This window comes from Pinus tabuliformis, chromosome 7 (genome assembly GCF_031772625.1).
Source record: "Pinus tabuliformis cultivar Carrire ecotype Pingquan chromosome 7, CPIR1, whole genome shotgun sequence".
NCBI lineage: Eukaryota > Viridiplantae > Streptophyta > Pinopsida > Pinales > Pinaceae > Pinus > Pinus tabuliformis.
In genome coordinates this window covers 1,392,366,376-1,392,385,814 of record NC_142293.1, presented here as the reverse complement: position 1 = coordinate 1,392,385,814, position 19,439 = coordinate 1,392,366,376, and the positions used below count along the sequence as shown (strand labels likewise).

The following is a 19,439-nucleotide window of genomic DNA, read 5'->3' as shown; positions in this document are numbered from 1 at the left end:
TAAGTTCCAATGTACTAAGTTAACGTAGGTTCTCCACAAAACATGTATATTGGGAAATGGAATTACAATGAATGATTCTCTATGCAACACAATAGGAATTGGAAATGATAATAATTCTAATAATTCTTTGAATGTATGGCTTTAACTGCTCAATCTCCTTGACCTATGTGATACACTAGGACTTTGGTTTTTTTTTCGAAACTCCTTTAACAAGGCTTTCTTGATCTCCCATAATCCTCTACCTCTCCCTCCTGGCACAATGTTCTTTAATTTCATGTACCATGTTAACATGTGGTCCCTAATGGTGGTATACAATTGTGCCACCTTTTTCTATTCATCTAGTACCTATTTAACATTCCAAACTTTCTCACATACAAAAATATTTTGTTTGGGATCCTCCGATCCAACAAAGTGAAAGAACGTAATTCGCATAGAAGGATCAACGTCCATTACCATTCTCTACGTAGTTCCACACTATGAAACTTTTGATTGATTTGTTGGCATCCTAGATCTTGCTGGACTACTTCCACTATTCTGATTATTATCACTATTCCCTTCATTATTTGGATTTAATTATAATAACTTCTGGGTGATCTTACTTCTTGACGTGGCAACGCATGAAAGGTCATGGGCTCTATGCAATGTTTGGCCTAAGTAGGGTCACTAGAATACACCATTTCTTCTCATTCCATGATGACATGAAGGTCTCCTTATATTTCCTTTCCTTTATCCTTACAAAATATCTTGTTATCCTATAGATGTGGCATTCCATCGAACATGTGATTGACCCAACTTCGTCTATGATGCTTCCTTCTAGTTCCTTCATTGGCATTTCCTGTTTCCCTTCTATCTCTCACAATTTGCGATATATATATATATCTCTCACTTCACTACTGCACGAAAGTATCATCCCATTGCATAACACTCCACTAGATTCTTCTATCGCATTTTCTTCCTGTGTTGATGGTCATGTTTTAAATTGTTTGGTATGTTTTGTTCTCCTATCTCTCTAATGCCTCATCATCCTTGACCCACATAATTATCCTTTTGTATTTGTCACCTTTCTACCCTCAATTCATTTGTTCGTTAGCCCCCACTCCCTCTGTTGCGCGTGAATATATTCAACTATTCATGTTATTTGACCTCATAATTTTACTCCTTCGTCACTTAAAAACATTTATATCGAGGTGAATAGTTATTTCACAAATCTTCCTTGTGGTCCTTCGAAAAAATTTCTCTCAACTTCACTATATGACTAAGTAATATCTATCATAAATTCAACAATGTAGCCCTCGAATCAAGAAATATGTTATATTTACTATGTGTCTTTTTAATTTTTATTAATAAAGAAGCGTTTTTTTTATTTAAAAAAAAAGGGTTCCTGATAACTCATAATATTGAATCAACAACAGAAAAGCCCAGAAATGGTCCTGAAAACCATTCACATTCCGGATTGTTTTCCAAAATGTAGCAAGGTCCCGTATAAAATTACTCTTTACAACTTTTGTATTTTATGCAACATTTTATGCTAGCTATAAAGGATCTTTCCAAAAAATTAATTGCATTTCTTTCTGGTTTCTACTACACTCTATATCAATGCTTCCTTTTCATTATGGTTTTTGTTACATTCGTAATCAACGCACATTGAACAACGGAATGAAAGCTACAGTATCGGAGAGATTCATTAAAAACTTGTTCATAATAAAACAATACACATTGAAGACAGGAAAGCTCTCTATAATACCAGCAAGATTCACCAAAACATTATTCAGACTAATTAACATAAAACAGCTAGACTCAAAAGTTGAATCTGACCAAATGAGTAAAAAGACAAAGACTATGAATAACACTCATCTTAAATATAATCTCTCTTCTTGTCCTCCATTTATAAGGCCGGCATAGCTCGCCCTAATTTGCAGTAGGTGATAAACTCATCTTAAATAAAATCTCTCTGCTTGTCCTCCATTTATAAGGCCGACATAGTTCGCCCTAATTTGCAGTAGGTGGTGAGATCATACCCAAAAGATTCGCTCTCCTAATGGATATAGATTCTGCCAGATTGGCTGGATCGGGCTACTTCCTAAATTTAACTTGACTCGACTACCTAAATTTAATGTATTTTAACAAATACAACCTCTGTCTGTGTTAAGTTTGCCCTATTTAGCTGTAGGCGGTGATCATACTGGCTCTCCTAGTGGACATAAATTTCGGCTGCTTGGCAAAATCAGGCATTACTTCTTTCAATCCATCGGATTTACAGAATCGATCCATCCATGCGCTCAGCAATGGCATTTTCTCTGGATCTATTAAAACGCTATCGGTAGCCTTCTCGAGGCCTTTGATAATCGCTGACAAACCACCCAATGCGATGTCAAGCAAGCCGAGACCTCACTTTTTTTTTTCGAGGTAATGAATGTTGTGGAAGCCACCTGTAATCAAGATATATGTTATATTTACTATCCATTTTTTTAATTTTTATTAATACAGAAGCATTTTTTTATTTAGAAAAAAATGGCGTTTTTTATTTAAAAAAACTGGTTCCGAGATAACTCATAATATTGAACCAACAACAGAATTTGAAGCCCAGAAATGGTCCTGAGAACCATTCACATTCCGGATTGTTTTCCAAAATGCAGCAAGGTCCCGTATAAAATTACTCTTTACAAGTTTTGTATTTTATGCAACACTTTATGCTAGCTATAAAGGATCTTTCCAAAAAATTAATTGCATTTCATTCTGGTTTCTATTACATTCTATATCAACGCTTCCTTTTCATTATGGTTTTTGTTACATTCCTAATCAACGCACATTGAACAGCGGAATGACAGTGGACATAAATTCCGGCTGCTTCACAAAATCAGGCATCACTTCTTTCAGTCCATCGGATTTACAGAATCGATCCATCCATGCGCTCAGCAATGGCATTTTCTCTGGATCTATTAAAACGATATCGGTAGCCTTCTCGAGGCCTTTGATAATCGCTGACAAGCCACCCAATGCGATGTCAAGCAACCCGATCTGATCCCCTCCAAAATACGGTTTTCCTGCGAAGCACTGGTTATTGAATAGAAAAATAATATTTTTAACTTTCCAAGACATAAATAGCAGATAAGGAAAGGATCAATGAGATACGAATGCAGGCGATTACTAAGAATGAACTAAATTACCTTATCGTCTACAAAGGCAGCCCAGAAACGAGCAATGGCTCGGTCATATGGATCTTTGGGAATTCTTGCGAACAGGGTTCGATTTCAGGAGCAGCCCGCTCTTAGCTCTGAGATTCTCTTCCGCGAACTGGTAATCGATACCTAGCAAGTGTTATGCGAACCCGCACAATGAAGGGACTCAGAGTCATACCGAACCGCTTTACCTGCCCCTTCTCTCCCCGTTTTTTTATTTCAGTTTTCAAAATTCGTTCAATCGTCTAACACCACCAATCTACGGTGAACAATAGGACACGATGGCGGATAGGGCAATTGATTTCAAAAGGAAACGCCTTACAGCGTAATGAACAATAGGACACGATGGCGGCTAGGGCAATTGATTTAAAAAAGAAACGCCTTACGGCATAATTAAGTATTCCATTTTATATGAAAATGTTAATTAAAAAAAAAAAAGACTAAGCCGCTACTTCTTCCTCTTTCATATTTTACTCATAAGTTAAATATTGTAACAGTGAATTCTCATATAAATGCTAACGAAATATTTAAATATGTTAGCAGCAACGTGATTGGGAAGAATACCGAGAGGAGTTGCTTTACAACTATTTAACATTGGATGGAAACATAAAGATGACGTAGGAAAAACTAAAAAAACACTTTTTGCCCGTTGCCTAGCAACAACATACTTGTTGCGTTTTTTTATGCTAAGCATATAAACAGCAGCATTGGATACTACCTCAAACCCGTGGTGAAAGCGTGTAAAAGTCAGACACTCTAAACGCAAAGTTCGCTGGTACAGTGGAGGCGTATTGGCATACTGTATGTCCTACATTTTCATGAATGAATGCATCCTTAAGGGACAGAAGTTTGGCTGCATTGCATTCACATATGTGGACATGAGGAACAAAACTCTAAGTCAAACTTCTTCCGATCCCTAAGTCCACATGTTTGAGATCTGTATCATCCCTGCTTGCTAATTTTGGCATTTTGTAGGTCAACATAAAAATTTAGTAATGCATGCCCAAACAAATATAAATCAAATACACTGTAATTAGAATCAATAAAGTGCATCAGCTTTATTATTTAAATTGCATTGACCAAAATAGTTGCGCACTTGGCATACTTTTATTGACCAATATGTCTGAGAGAGCGAACACTTCGACCTCTACCAACACCTCAGCGTCTTCTTCAACCCTTAATTTAGAGACCAGTGAAATAAAACTATTTTTATTTGATATTTTAGGAGTTTTCCTATTGGAATTGAGTATTTTAATCATTCTTTTAATTAATTATTTGATGGTTCGATGCAAATTTAAAGATCCCAATATATTTTTCGTAGTTATCATTATATCAATGGATAAAATTTACACTATTAACTTTCTTACATATGTAAATCATATGATTAAATCATTTTTAAATTAAATATTTACAAAAAATATTATTAAAAATTTACTTTCCTGTTTGTTAATTACAACCTATCCAAATTAACAGAAAATGGAAAGAAACTAAAAAGACAGACGGATTTCCACCTATCTTGATTAAACAGAAGGTGGAATGACACCAAAAAAAGAAGAAGAAAGAAGAAAGAAAGATGCACTTGAACAATTCTGTTAATGGGAGGATAAATGAAACGTTTTATTCTAGAACGTAACTGAAAGTTGAACGTTTTGCTCAACGTGTAGTGTACTTACAACTTCCATTATATTAAAAAATATATAATAAATCGAAACATGGTTGCATATGCGTTACATTATGAAACATACATCAAATTAAATTAAATTACAAATGAAAGCACATTGAAACATAGATGACTGTGCGTGACACTCCAAATTGTGGGATATAATGAAACCGTTTATTTACAAGTATCGTGATTAATAATTAATGAAAATATAACTGGTTGGTTGTAGTGGTTGGTAATGTAGAAACTCTACCGAAACGCCTAATTCTCTACTCTTGGTCACGTCATCTAGGTCCAGTCACATATTAATCTGGTTCAATTGCTCAGAGTTTGGCTCTATAGTTCTCTGTACTTAATCTCATCAATTATTTGTTTCCACAATGATCAATAATTTTTTTATATAATGATTTTAATATTGTTATTATGTGTGAAAAAATGTTGTTATCAAGTTTGTGAAGATGCACCAGAGGGACGACAAAGGATTCATCGAATGATTGTGCGAATTTAAGATCAAAATTTATGATATCGAAGGGTTTGAAGGTAGAGTTAGCTGGGCTTCTCATTGCGGAGTACACGGAGTTAAATCTCACATAAAACTAATTATACAGTGCTAAACATATCAAACATAGCAGGTTGAAGAACGTTCAAATGGATATTGGCTTCGATCACAGTAGTGTTCATGGGATCATACAATTCTGCAATAATGGTTACCGAATACAATTCCCTTTGCCCACCATCAATTTAGTGTTCTTCCGTCTCAACTTAGGAGACACTCAATAGTTTAAACAATAAACAAATAATGCATTACAACTTAATGTTTATCCTAGGTTGCTTCGATGTTACAACAATGAACCATCGCATTTACCCACTCTTCTATGAAACAAAAACCTTCTTTTTGCATTTTCGAAGTCCAATTGGTATAAAATTATGATCAGAGTAACTCTAAGAGTAAACCATGAGAAAATCCATTTCTGCCTTTCTCTGATTACAAAGTCTCTCAAAGCCTGTGAGTTGCTTATGTATGTACAAAGGGCAGGCTCACATATAAAGAAGTGGCGTGTGTAGAATTCAACGAGTGTGTGGGACCCTATAGACGAGACGAACGCGCAAGGAAGTTGTTAGAACAACTTTATTCAAAGTTAATTGTGTGGTATCCATTCATTCGTATGGAGTTAATTCACGCTCACCAGAAAGAGAAAATTGCAACAAGTCACGCGAAGGAAATTGTCCAGTAACTCTGTTCGCACATAGTTTTGTGGTATCCATTCATTCGTACGGAGTTAACCCATAAGGGTTTGAAGGCTAATAAAAAAATAAAAATAAAAATTATTAACCAAAAATGATAATAAATAAATTCCATAATTCTTTATTTTCAATTCCTAATTAATATATATAAGGGAAGACTCTTTTAAGTCCTTATCGGAAAATTTGTCCTCATCGATGGTCTTCCCATGGGATGGAGAATTTGAAGAGAGTCGTTATCAGTGGCCGCCTACGAGAAGGAAAAATTTGAAAGCTTTTATCGGTAGTCTTCTTCCGTAAGGGAAGATATTTAAGAGAGTCCCCACGAGTCCTTATTTTAAAATTTTATTATGTATATAAAGATTCTCCATCAATGTATGCAACACCTAGTTTTTTTTTTTTTTTTTTTGTATTTCTGTGTTTTGTTTTTTTCTCAATTTATAGGGCTTCTTGTTATAAATTTATATAAGTTTAAAAAAAAATAAAAATGTAATATAAATATAAAATTTTCATATATTTTTTAAAACATTAAAATTTAAACACATATTTCATTCAAAATATTTTTATTTTCTACAAAATTTTAAAATCGAAAATTCTCACATATCTAAGCTGATTCTGATTTTGGAGTATCTCTTAATACAATCTATATACAGTTAATCGGAAAATGCCTGTCAATTTCCGGTCACGGTCAATATTATTACTGCGCGTGCCCGCGCATATTGAACTTTAAAATTTTAAGCATATCTTTGAAAATTTTCGGCCCTCCTTAAGAGAATCGAACTGTGAACCTGTGTATATCTTCTCTGCGAGCACTTCGTCGTAGACATCAACATCCCCGGAATAAAATCTGGTCGGGTGAGGTGCAGTTTGCTTCGCAGCTAAAGAGCTTGAGAAAGCATTCTGCTGAGTGATGTATTGGAGCTGTCCTGCTATTTCAGATTTAAGCTCGATTAGACGAAAATGAAAAGAAAATAAGCCTACCAAAGAACTTTCAGTCTGTGAACCACGAAGCGAAGAAATAGACGCAGATCCTTTAAAATTTCGTCCGGATTTGGCCGATTAGTCGTTTCTTTTTCATACTTCGGTCCGAATTCAAACAATTTATTTAACAAAAGTACCTGCTGAATTGCCCGAGACTTGTTTCACTAAGGCGGTCACATGCCTGCACAGAAATTTAAATATCAGCAATGCATAACTTTTAAAACGATTGCTGGGAAAAATGTCCGTCCTTGAATAAACATTATTTAAGGTATGAATTCAAAATATACACAATTTTACACCAGATTAGCACGCCTGGCTTCAGATCAATTAAACTCTTCAATTCCACAACCCATAACGCTCCACCTTCACCTCAATCTCTGACATGATTCTGCAGTTGCCGAAGATGAGAGAGAAACAATGGTTCCTTGAGTATGGCAAGCGCTAGGTAGTTTGAAAAGTTATTATGGAAACCGGCTATTTGATCCAACGGTAGCAATTATTCGAATCGTCTAACATCAAATCAGACGGACGATAACGATCACAACAAAGATCACAAGAAATTTCAAATTTCATCTCAGAGGGAACGTGGGAACGCCTTACAGCGTAATTATATAAAAATTCAAAGATACAAAATAATTAAATATAATAAAAATTAAAAATATAAAACATTAAAAAAAAAATTTCCAAAATATTTCACATGAATTTGAGGAAACACTTAATCCCATTGCACTTTAAACTCACGTGGGAAATCCAATAAGTGTACCCAAAACTATGCAAAGACAAGGTTGAGGAGAGAATTAATAGAGACCTTGAGTAAAGTCACCAAAGTCTAAAAAGTAGCCGGTCAGACCACATTGAAAATGTGGATCTCAGAGACATTCATTTTCGGAAACACCAAATACCTACTAAGTTGCCTCAATGGCAACCTAGGTATTGTAGAAACATATCTTCGAGATTTTAAATTTTTTATATTTTGAAAAGTCAAAGAAGCATGAAAATAAATAACACGGAAACCAATCTTAAAAGCAAACATATATAATAAGTGTTGGAGCAAGTCCGAGGCCGTAATGCATTTCACGACAGTTTTAATTTTTCTCGTACTTACTTCCAATTCCCCATGTTAAACCAACTTCTATTGTTAGATATCAATTAATTCCACGCTTTTGATCCCTAAACGGAAGGGTTCCACGTACTCCCATCTCCGCCTGTTAAGCCAATTTCTGATTGGTTGGGTTTCAATTAACTCATTGGTGGTTGTACATGGCCATTAATATGTTAAAGTATATATTATCATTATAGAATAAGACTCTAAACAATTTAGTCAATCAGAATTAAAAAAAAAAAAAATTCTAAAGTAAACATTAGATAAGATCATTTAAGTTTCGGTAAATTTAAAATTAATGTCAATGTCATTGTTTTTTAGTACATTATGCTATGTTTTTTTAATACGTTATGCTGTTGCAGGAAAAGGAATAATAAGATAAAGGTAATGTTAATGGAGATAAAAATTAAAGTAATAATTATTATAATTAATTTTGTAAGTGTTTTTCATATTTTATTATGTTTTACGTTTAAGTCATTATATATGAAAAACTATAAGTGATTTTATTTTCTTATCTTGAGAAAATATTTTATTATTTATTTAAATTGTTAGGATGGACTTTTTTATTTAAAAAAAAAAAACAAAACAAAAAAATATTGCAATATTGTAGATACATGAAGCACACCAATCATTCTCTAAACAAATTGAGGTACAAGTTAATTTTTATTTAGTTTTTTCATAAGTTGACGCATAATAATCATAAGAAAAACTTAGAACAACTTTAGTCGTAGGTGGATTAAGCATGACAAAAGACTTAAACAAGGCTGACCGAGTGTATGTGTGCCATTGGATAAGCAGAATATGTATAGTGACCATGGAATTTTAATTTCATATTGATGATTTAAGGAATGATTGTACAACCAGTGATATCTTAACAATGAATTTCACTAAAATTTCCTTGAGGAAGGAATAATACATGATGAGAGATTATGGCTCTAGATGATGAGGCTCATTTAAAATTTAATGATGTACTTAAAATGAGTATACCTATGGTGTAAATGGTCAACTCAGTAGTTGGAAAAAGTGAAAATGATTATAAAAAGTAATCAATATCTTGATGAAAACATGGCACTAATAAGATTGGTGAGATAACCTAGATCCTAGGGAGACGTTGAATAATCTTATTTCATAGTTGGTATTCATTGCTTATATAAGGAAATGGAATTAATTCATGATAAGAATGATTATATTGTATTATTGTTCTATATTTTATGTTTATTGAGATGATTTTCATATTCATGATGTTGGGATGAGGTTTCATGATATGATGGTATGAGGATAATGATGCACATATGGTTCTTATTTATTTAGTTGTTATGATAATGATGTTGTATGCTCGTGATTAATATGATATGCATAGGGATTATGATGTTATGATATGACGTATATTGACATGTGGTTCATCTATTATGTGATGATATGTCTTTGATGTTGATATGTCAATGTTACAACTTATGAGGATATTACGATGTGAAGCATGTGGTAATTACATGTAGATTTTATGACATTCATGAGCATGTAGTTCTTTACTATTCAAAATGTGGCTATTAATAATGATGCTATGTTATAATGATGACATGCAAGAGTTGGCATATGGATTATTTTCTATAACTAATGCATTGGTTGCATTTTGAGATGTGGTGTTTGACAGGAAATCCACGAATGGGCCGAGAGGGCTAGTTTATTTTATGATCTTGTGTGAGCCCATACCTGCAAGGGAGAATAATATGTAACACCATATGGGCTAGGGACAAACTCAATCAACACTACATATGTCAGTGGTTCCTTTGTCTTGTATAGCTCTTGATGGATAGCTCTTGAGGGGTTATGGGACCATCTTGAGGAGGCCAAGTGTCTAATATTGTAGGCTAGGTGCTTGGTATTGGATTGGGATGCCAAAGTCTGGTGGGGGTGTAAGGATTTCGATGCCTAGGGTTGTGCACCTTAGTAGGTGTGGAGGGAGTGGGTCAGCCTTGCGAGATGCCCAGAGTCATTGAGTAGTGGGACTGGATGCCAGCCTTGGGGCAGATAAGGTCTGAGCCAAGCACGAGCCTTAGGCTAGGATACAGACCGATGAGGCTTATGTCTAGTTCCGAAAGTGGGAAAAATGACAGAGATTCCTTGAGATTTCTCGAGTGTTGTGAAAACTTTCGATGCCTGTTGGTTATACTAGTTCAACAGAGGGTGTAGAGCAAACATGAAGTAATAAATAACTAAATAAATAAAATGTTAAATGATTCAATTTAACTTCGAGACGAAGTTCCTTAAAGAGGGGGGTATATTGTAACATCCCCTAATAATAATAATAATAATATAATATTAAAATATAAGCAAATAAATAATAAAGAAAAGATAATAATAAATAATTAAGAAATATCATAATAACAAATAAATAAAATAGTAAATAACAATACTAGAGCTCTAAATAAGTATATATAAAAGTAAACTATAAAATAGTAACAATAAGTAAAGTTAACAAAAAGTAACATAAAATAAGAAAGAGTTAGCTAAGAGAACTATAAAAATAGTAAAAATAAGTAAAGTTATCAAAAAGTAAAAAGGAATAAAATAAGAAATAAATAAATTAAGAGAAAATTTAACTTAAGTAAAACTTAAAATAAAAAAATAAAATAAAAGTTGCATGTTGACACATGGAATGTGTGCATGTGGTTCCCTTTCCAATGTTTGGTCTATTTAATAGACGATGATGAAGATGAGAGATCATTCCATCATTCCTTCCCCCATTCTTTGGGGAGAAAAATGTTGTGAGATAAAGGATTCCCTGGCAATGGTACGTTGATTGAGGGTTCGTGGGTGGCCAGCTGTAGAAAGATTATTTACAGCGGAGCTTACAGTTGGGTGGAGAGTCGTACCCAAAACTTTGTTGCAATTAGTGAGATTCAAATAATGTTCAATTCTGAAATTACAAGTAAGGAATAACATCGCTACAGATAAGTTGTCTTTGCTCCTATTTGTCAAAAATTCTATGCTAATTAGTTGAATATAGGTGTTTTGATTGTAAATCGCATAATTGATCTAATTAGTTGCATATTTTAATTTCGCGGTTGTTACATTCTTGGGGGTAAAAACCTACATTCCTCTCTGTCTCTCTCCACTCCCTCTGTTCTCCTGCTTCATCTATTCCTTCTTGTAAGCCTAGCAGCAAGGGTGTACTGATCTTGAGTCCTATCCACCTGATTTTCATCCTCTGCATGATCCTCTTGTACAATGGTGTTCTCTCCAAGGCATTCCTTAGCCTTTCAGGAGAGTGATATTCTCTGCTATGTAGACTGTGGGGTAAGGCATGCCATCTCCTCTGGCAAGATTGCATACTTTTTGTTCCCAACATCCTAAATGTGTCTTTGAAGTGTAGAATGGCTTTCTCTTGGGTATAAATGTATTTGGGTGCTAGAGCAACATCATTAGAGATGAGCCCATGATTGCTAATGGCAGCCTTTGGGCTCACTAACTCTGCCATGATATACAATGGTTTATTTTCCTCCTTTACCATTACCATTTTCACTTCCTCATCTCTTGTCTCCTCATGAGTCATCTGGGATGCGAAAGATATCAGCTATATATCTCCCAATCTTAAATTGGGATCCGATTGGGATCCCAAAAATTCATATTTGTCAAAGTGAGGCTGTGCATGTAAAATTCAACCAATTTTTCTCCGTCTTCCATGTTAGTTTGGCTGCAAAATTCAATGAATTGCCTATAGTACTGAAAAAGCAGAGATCCATATTATGCCAAAGTTTTGATTTGGAACTGCAGCCACTGTTCTTTGATAAAGAGGGCATAAGACTTTGATGGTTGTCTGCATTGCAGTGCTTCCATGGTGAGACTTGCCATGGTGGAATTTTATGTTTCTTTCTCCCGCAACCTCTCTCTCAACCTCATGTTTTCTTCCTGTACTTTCTCCTTCATTATAGACTCTCTCATTCTCAACTCATTTAATTCGTTTCTCATTTAAATGACATTTTCTTCCATGATGCCTACATCCTCTACCTTCTTAAATTTAGCAATTTGCATTCACATGTGGGTTCTACCTCTCTCTATCTCCAGCTCATAAAGGAGTGGGATTGAAAATTTTTCGGGGATAATCCTTCCTCCTTCAATGAATTTGTAGTAGGAGTTCAAGCTAGGTTGTGGGCTAGGTTCTTGGATCCATTGTAGGTCTTTTCCAACAATATTTGAGGTGGTGGCTGTTGAAAATGGGAACAAGAAATTGCTAAAAATAGAAGTGCTAAAAATAGCAGTTTGGGTACTAGTGCTGGATTGGGCAACATGGAATGAAAAAATGGAAGTGCTAAAAATAAAAGTTCTATTTTTAACAGTTTAGGATGGATTCCTATTTTTAGTCAGTCCCTGGACTAAAATAGGAAGTAAAATTTGAATTTGATATTAACAGTGGTTTGTAAATTAATTAATTAATTCATCTTGAGTTAATTAGTTAAGGAAAAACAAACTTGAAGTCTATGTGAGGAAATGCAACAATTTATCTATTAATTGAGGAATTTATCCATCAGTTAAAGAGATAAGGATGAGTTCTAATATTGAGTTGTAATTAGTTGGTTCAGTTAATTGAGTCAAGTCTAGTTAGATTAATTTAACAAGTTGCTAAATTAATGAGATTCAGTTTGTTAATGCTTGCATGCATGTAACAACTGGTATTTTTAGATAACTGAAGATTCACTCATGGATAATTCATGCATGTCAGTTCAGACAGAGACCTAGTTGAGATCAGATTGAGGGACAATGTATTATCAGTTGCTAGGATATTCCTTGTGAATATTCCTTGCATGTAGAAAGAATATTATTCCTTATGGATTGCGTAGTTGGACCTGAGGTTACAGTAGGTATGAAGTGGCCAATTCACACATGTTATGACATTGGACCCCAATCAAAACTGCGCAAGGAAATAGGAGCTTGGAGGACTTGTGTAGCCTATATATTCAGGCCTAGGTAGTCCATGAGCTTGATTATCAGAGTACAGAGAGAGCAGGATAGCTTTTGAGCTGATTCTTTTTGTATGTTGTTGAGGATTTCTACTTAATTGATAATACAGTGTTGGGGTTTTATGCTGGTGCTTTCCCCAGTGATATATTCTGTGTTATGTGTGATTGATTCCTTCTTATCAGTTATATGTGTTCATGCTTGACGTTGCTCATGGTTGATTAAGCTTCCGCAAAGTTTATGGTAGATGCGTTGAGATTGCAACAAGATGATGGAGCTTAGTGAAAAGAGTCGCCTTCACTAAGTGGACCCGCAGGCAAATTATGGCGCAAATTCTATTTTTGGATCACAGCAGGGATGATCACAGCAGGAGTGACCACAACAGGGATGATCACAGTAGGAGTGATCACAACAGGAGTGATCAAACTCTATTTTTAGACTGGCTGTCAAAAATAGAAAAGTCAAATATTATTGTCTCATAATAATATTTGGACTATAAACTTGATCTTATTCTCTTGGAGCACTTTAGTTTGAGCTACAGATGTGGCACATGCAGATGTCAGAAGGAAGTACACTTTCTTTGTGGGTCAGTTGAGTTGTTGCATGCATGACTTCAGTTAGAACTCAATCAGTTGAGTTTGGTGGAGTTGATGGAGTTGTGTTCAGTTTGACTTGGTTAAACTAGTTGTAATTAGTCTAACTGCAAATAGACTAATGATGAGTTGTTAAACTAATTATTAACTCATAATGCAACTATAGAATACATCAGTTAACTCAATTGCATGTCAGTGCATGTTCAGTTCAGCAGGGACAGGTGTTAGAGGATCAGATTGCTATCAGTTGTGACTATAGTTGTGCATGAGGATTTGCACAATCAAGGGATTGAGTATGCCAATGAGTATTGCCCAGTATTATAGCCTCTACTCACGTCTTTCCCAGTGTGAGTGATTCTTTGGAGGTAAATACAAGTTTGGTTAATCCATTCTCATTCATTCTTGAGCAGGTATTGAGCAGTGGAGGCAGGCAAGCAGTGGAATAGATTTGGAGATCAGATCTGAGCTGTATTGTGTGTAACAAGTGGAGCTGGTACTGGATTTCTTGTGATAAGCATTGTACTTTGTAATGTTACATGTTCTCAATCATTAATATACATATAGTGTGGGGTTTTCAGCTGTAAGCTTTCCCCGGGTTACATACTGTGTTAATGTGTGAATGCTCTTGATGTTTTATTGTTATTGATGCTGCTAAATTGATGATCAATGTAGAGGAGCTTATGTATTGTGTATGTATTCTGCAATAGTACATGATCAGGATAATCTCTGTTGAATATGTGTTTATTATTCAAAATTTCTACAAGATGTAGATCTAGTATTATGCTTTAGTACATTTCATATATTAGTTTGATCTGCAGGTGAAATTTTTACATGATATCAGTGAGCTAGCTGATTTGTAGAGAAAATTCTACATGGTATCAGAGCTAGCTGATTTGTAGAAAAATTCTACATGGTATCAGAGCACAGGTGATCAAGGAAGAACAATATACAATAAGGGAGAAGTTGAAGTTTGTGGTTTCTGAATATTGAATTGAGTTCTTATCACATCTATTTCATCGATGGCGTTCTATGGTTAGAGACTCGAATATGCCCTTGATGGCAGTTCAAATTATATAGCCTGGAAGGATTGCATGGAGGCAGTATTAGAAGATAATGGCCTTAAGGACTTCATTGATCAAGAAGTCCAGAAGTCGACTGATGCTACTCAACTGGCGGAATGGAAGAAGTGTGTGGCTAGAGCAAGGAGAATCCTTTTGGAGGGAGTTCGAGATCACATTGTCTCGAGCCTCCATGGGAAGGAGACTTCGTTTTCCATGTGGAAAACATTGAAAGATATTTATCAGAATAGCAGTGATAAGAGGAAGCTGGCACTGAAGGACAAACTTCGAAATATCAAGTGTGAAAAGGATGACACGATCTCTATGTATCTGAACAAGCTCACCTCATGCAGGGATGAGCTTGGAAGTGTAGGGATCATGACAACTGATGATGACATGGTGAGTCTTGCACTCCTCGGTCTTCCTAAGAGCTGGCATAACTACCAGGACTCAGTTAATGGAAGAGAGAAATTGCCAGATTGGGAATGACTTTGGTCGGATTTGATGCAGGAGGAGATAAGAAGAAGCACTAGAGATGGTTCTTCATCCATGGATAATGAAGAAAACTGTGCCTTAGCGAGTAAGGCGAAGAAGGGGAAGGAGAAGGTTTCTCTTTCCGAGTCGAGTTCTTCCCATGGTGGGAAGAAGTTTGACAAATCGAAAGTGCGATGCTTTCGTTGTCATGAGGTGGGCCATTTTGTTACAAATTGTCCATTGAGGAAATCCAAGAAGGGATCCGGGGAAGGATCTGAAGGTGAGGCACTTGCTTCATAGTTCGAGTTGGATTTCACACTCTTCGCATGCATGGTTTCATCCATGGTGGGAAGTGGTTGGTTTCTTGACAGTGGAGCTTCTTTCCACATGACTGGCGATAAGAGTTTGTTCAGTACTTTGGAGGAGAAAGATCTCCAGATACTCATAGCGATGGGTAATGATGAAAAGTATAGTGTCTCAGGTGAAGGCACGATTATTTTTCAGAGGGAGCATGGAGCTCGCCTTACCTTGACCGATGTCAAGTATGTACCAGGACTGAAGAGAAACTTGGTGTTGATCACGATGCTGGAAGACAGAGGCTATGATGCAGTCTTCAGTAAGGGAAAGGTTTTCCTTAGACACATCATCACTAGACAGGTGAAGCAGATTGGTTCACGGGTCAAGAACCTGTATGCTCTTGAGGTTCAAGATGCATGCAAAGCCTTGAGCAGCAATGCAACTGATGGAGACTTGGTGGTTGAGAGGGAGAGTATATTACCTCTCAACATGCAGCGTTAGAAGAAGTCTCAGATGATTATGGAGGAGCCACGATTGGTGCAGCAGCTTCAGGAGGTTGTGGAGCAGCCACAACAGGGGAAGCTGAGAGGAGATCGAGTAGAGACATCTACTCATGCAGAGACCTCCAGTAGGGGGAAACTTTGAGCCAGGTGGGCAAAGGGATCACATGCAACCATACCTCTAGGTAGGAGGTGGGGTGATGTTGAGTGATCGTCCCAAGGAGGAGGGGCAGGATCCTTGAGGTACCCAACCTCTTTGATTCAACTTTGCTACGAGAGCCCCGATGAGGAGTAGTAGAACTGACTGATTGGGTAGAGATAGATGCAGATGGATCAGTAGAGAGAGCTACAGTGCAGGGAATCCCAGGACAGCGCAGAGCTAGCAGGCTGCAGCAATGCGAGAGGCACAAGTGTGTTGCACCAGTGCAGGGTAGCACAGAGAGGTGTGCAACGGTGCGAGATGCATGGAGATGTTGTAGTAGCGCAGAGGTTAGAGAGGGAGCACTTGTCAGCAACAGGTAGAGCTTCAACATTAAAGTATGTTTCTAGCCCAACAGAGAGGTCAATTGGGAGTTTTTTTTTGTTCCGAGAGTTGCTGGAGAAACCACACTTGGTAGAAGTGTTGCATGCAGAACATTCTAGAGGTATAGGATCGGGTTGGAGAGGAAGCCTTTCTTGTTGAGAGGGAGTGTTGAAAATGGCAACAAGAAATTGCTAAAAATAGAAGTGCTAAAAATAACATTGCTAAAAATAGCAGTTTGGGTATCAGTGCTAGATTGGGCAACATGGAATGAAAAAATGGAAGTGCTAAAAATAGAAGTTCTATTTTTAGCAGTTCAGGATGGATTCCTATTTTTAGTTAGTCCCTGGACTAAAATAGGAAGTAAAATTCGAATTTGATATTAACAACAGTTTGTAAATTAATTAATTAATTCATCTTGAGTTAATTAGTTAAGGAAAAACAAACTTGAAGTCTATGTGAGGACATGCAACAATTTATCTATTAATTGAGGAATTTATCCATCAGTTAAAGAGATAATTATGAGCTCTAATATTGAGTTGTAATTAGTTGGCTTAGTTAACAAAGTCAAGTCCAGTTAGATTAATTTAACAAGTTGTTAAATTAATGAGATTCATTTTATTAATGCTTGCATGCATGTAACAACTGGTATTTTCAGATAACTGAAGATTCACTCATGGATAACTCATGCATGTCAGTTCAGATAAAGACCCAGTTGAGATTAGATGGAGGGACAATGTACTATCAGTTGCTAGGATATTCCTTGTGAATATTCCTTGCATGCAGAAGGAATATTATTCCTTATGGATTGCGTAGTTGGACCTGAGGTTACAGCAGGTATGATGTGGCCAATTCACACATGTTATGACATTGGACCCCAATCAAAACTGCGCAAGGAAATAGGAGCTTGGAGGACTTGTGTAGCCTATATATTCAGGCCTAGGTAGTCCATGAGCTTGATCATTAGAGTACAGAGAGAGCAGGATAGCTTTTGAGCTGATTCTTTTTATATGTTGTTGAGGATTTCCACTTGATTGATAATACAGTGTTGGGGTTTTATGCTGGTGCTTTCCCCAGTGATATATTCTGTGTTATGTGTGATTGATTCCTTCTTATCAGTTATATGTGTTCATGCTTGATGTTTCTCATGGTTGATTAAGCTTCCACAAAGTTTATGGTAGATGTAGATCTAGTATTATGCTTTAGTACATTGCATATATCAGTTTGATTTGTAGGTGAAATTTCTACATGATATCAGTGAGCTAGCTTATTTGTAGAGAGAATTCTACATGGTATCGTAGCTAGCTGATTTGTAGAGAAAATTCTACATGGTATCGGAGCTAGCTGATTTGTAGAAAAATTCTACAGTGGCTTCCTCTTGTGAGTCTTTCTTGTGCTCCTGTAGCTTCCCCTCCTATAGCAAACCATGTCTCTCATGTAGCAAACATCGATCCTCCTGTAGATTCTCTTTTTGCTCTTCCCCAAAGGCAGATTGTGTCCTTGTCTTCTTGAAGGTGAATGACTTAGTGGTAGGCATACTCACGGGTGTTATGGGTGACTTGGATTTGGTTTTAGGAGTGACCTCCTCAATTTTTCCCTCACTAGTTCCTATTTATTCCTTTTTGCTTGGTGACTCATCAATATTTATAGGAACCCTTGTAGGAGTTTGTGGCTTCCCTTGTCTAATTCTAATGCTCTTCCTAGTTCTGAAATACATCTGAATTGGTCTTGATTGCTTCCTCTTGGGCTTGACAGGAGTGCCCAATGTTTCTAAGCTTGCAGCTACTTCTTGTTCAATGTCTTATGCTCCTTGGGGTTGAGGAGTCTCCTCAGGGCTTATTCTTTCTTCTCCTTTCTCCTCCTCCTCTTCTCCTTTCATCTCTGCTTCTCCTTCCTCTGTCTCTGTTGCCTCTTTTTCCTTTGTTTGTCTTTCTTATTCTTCTGTTCTTGCTACCTCTTCCTCTTCTATCTTTGCTCCTTCTTCTTCCTATGTTTTTTCTTCTCTTCCTCCAACACTAGAGGCTGGAGTCTCTCCTGGTGTGAGGGCTTGTGTTTCTATGAAAGTCTCCCTATCCATGTCCACAAATTTGTTCCATATGACAGGGAATCTCAAGTGGTTCATAGCATCTACCACTATCAATTTTATGAGGCCGTGGTGAGCTAAATGTTGGTGTTTTCCTTCCCTTACCTTTTGACTCATCTCCATGATTGACTGTAGAAGGAAATGAGGGACACCAAGTCTTTGAGAAAGGGGTAATTCTGCCTTGAATCTCAGCTCCTGGAGAAACCTGAAGTGATAGGCATAAACCACACTTAATAACCCTTCAAAAGATATATATTTAAGTACATGGTAAGCTACCTCATCCCAAGGATAAGGCAAACTTTCTCTTCTCACTCCATTCTTTTCTTCTACAAGCTTCTCTTTTGAAAGGAAGAAGTTTTTCCTAGTTGTGACACTTGCTTGTCTTCTTTGCTCCATGTAATTCCTAGAGGCAAGGTGGTCACTCTACCGATGGTTTTAGGACTGAGAGAGATGGCCAAACCTCTGACAACAGTGCTGGCACTGTCTTCCTCATGAGAGTGTAATGCCGTGGAAAATTCACGGGAAATATCATCATCATACCCCTTTAGCATCTCAAAGAAACCCAACCATTGGTGGTTTCTGAAGATGTCAACTATAGGAGGGTGTTGGTATATTATCCTGGTGTCTGAGGGTTCCCTTATATTAAATCGCCCCCCCCCCCCCCCATGTCTTCTCTATTAATCCTTGATGCTATGTAGGTGTGGAATTCAAGAAAATTCAAACAGTCTCAGTGGTAAAATAGTGGCACAAAAAGTGGTGAAACAATGGCACGGTGCTCGGTAATAATGAGGAAG

The 19,439-nt window shown here is 36.5% G+C and overlaps 1 pseudogene; it reads right to left on the bottom strand.

The window, feature by feature from the left end:
- Window positions 1-2,799: 2,799 nt before the first annotated feature.
- The window catches only part of LOC149252852 (glutathione S-transferase U17-like), a 29,015-nt pseudogene continuing 12,375 nt past the window's right edge, over window positions 2,800-19,439 (bottom strand).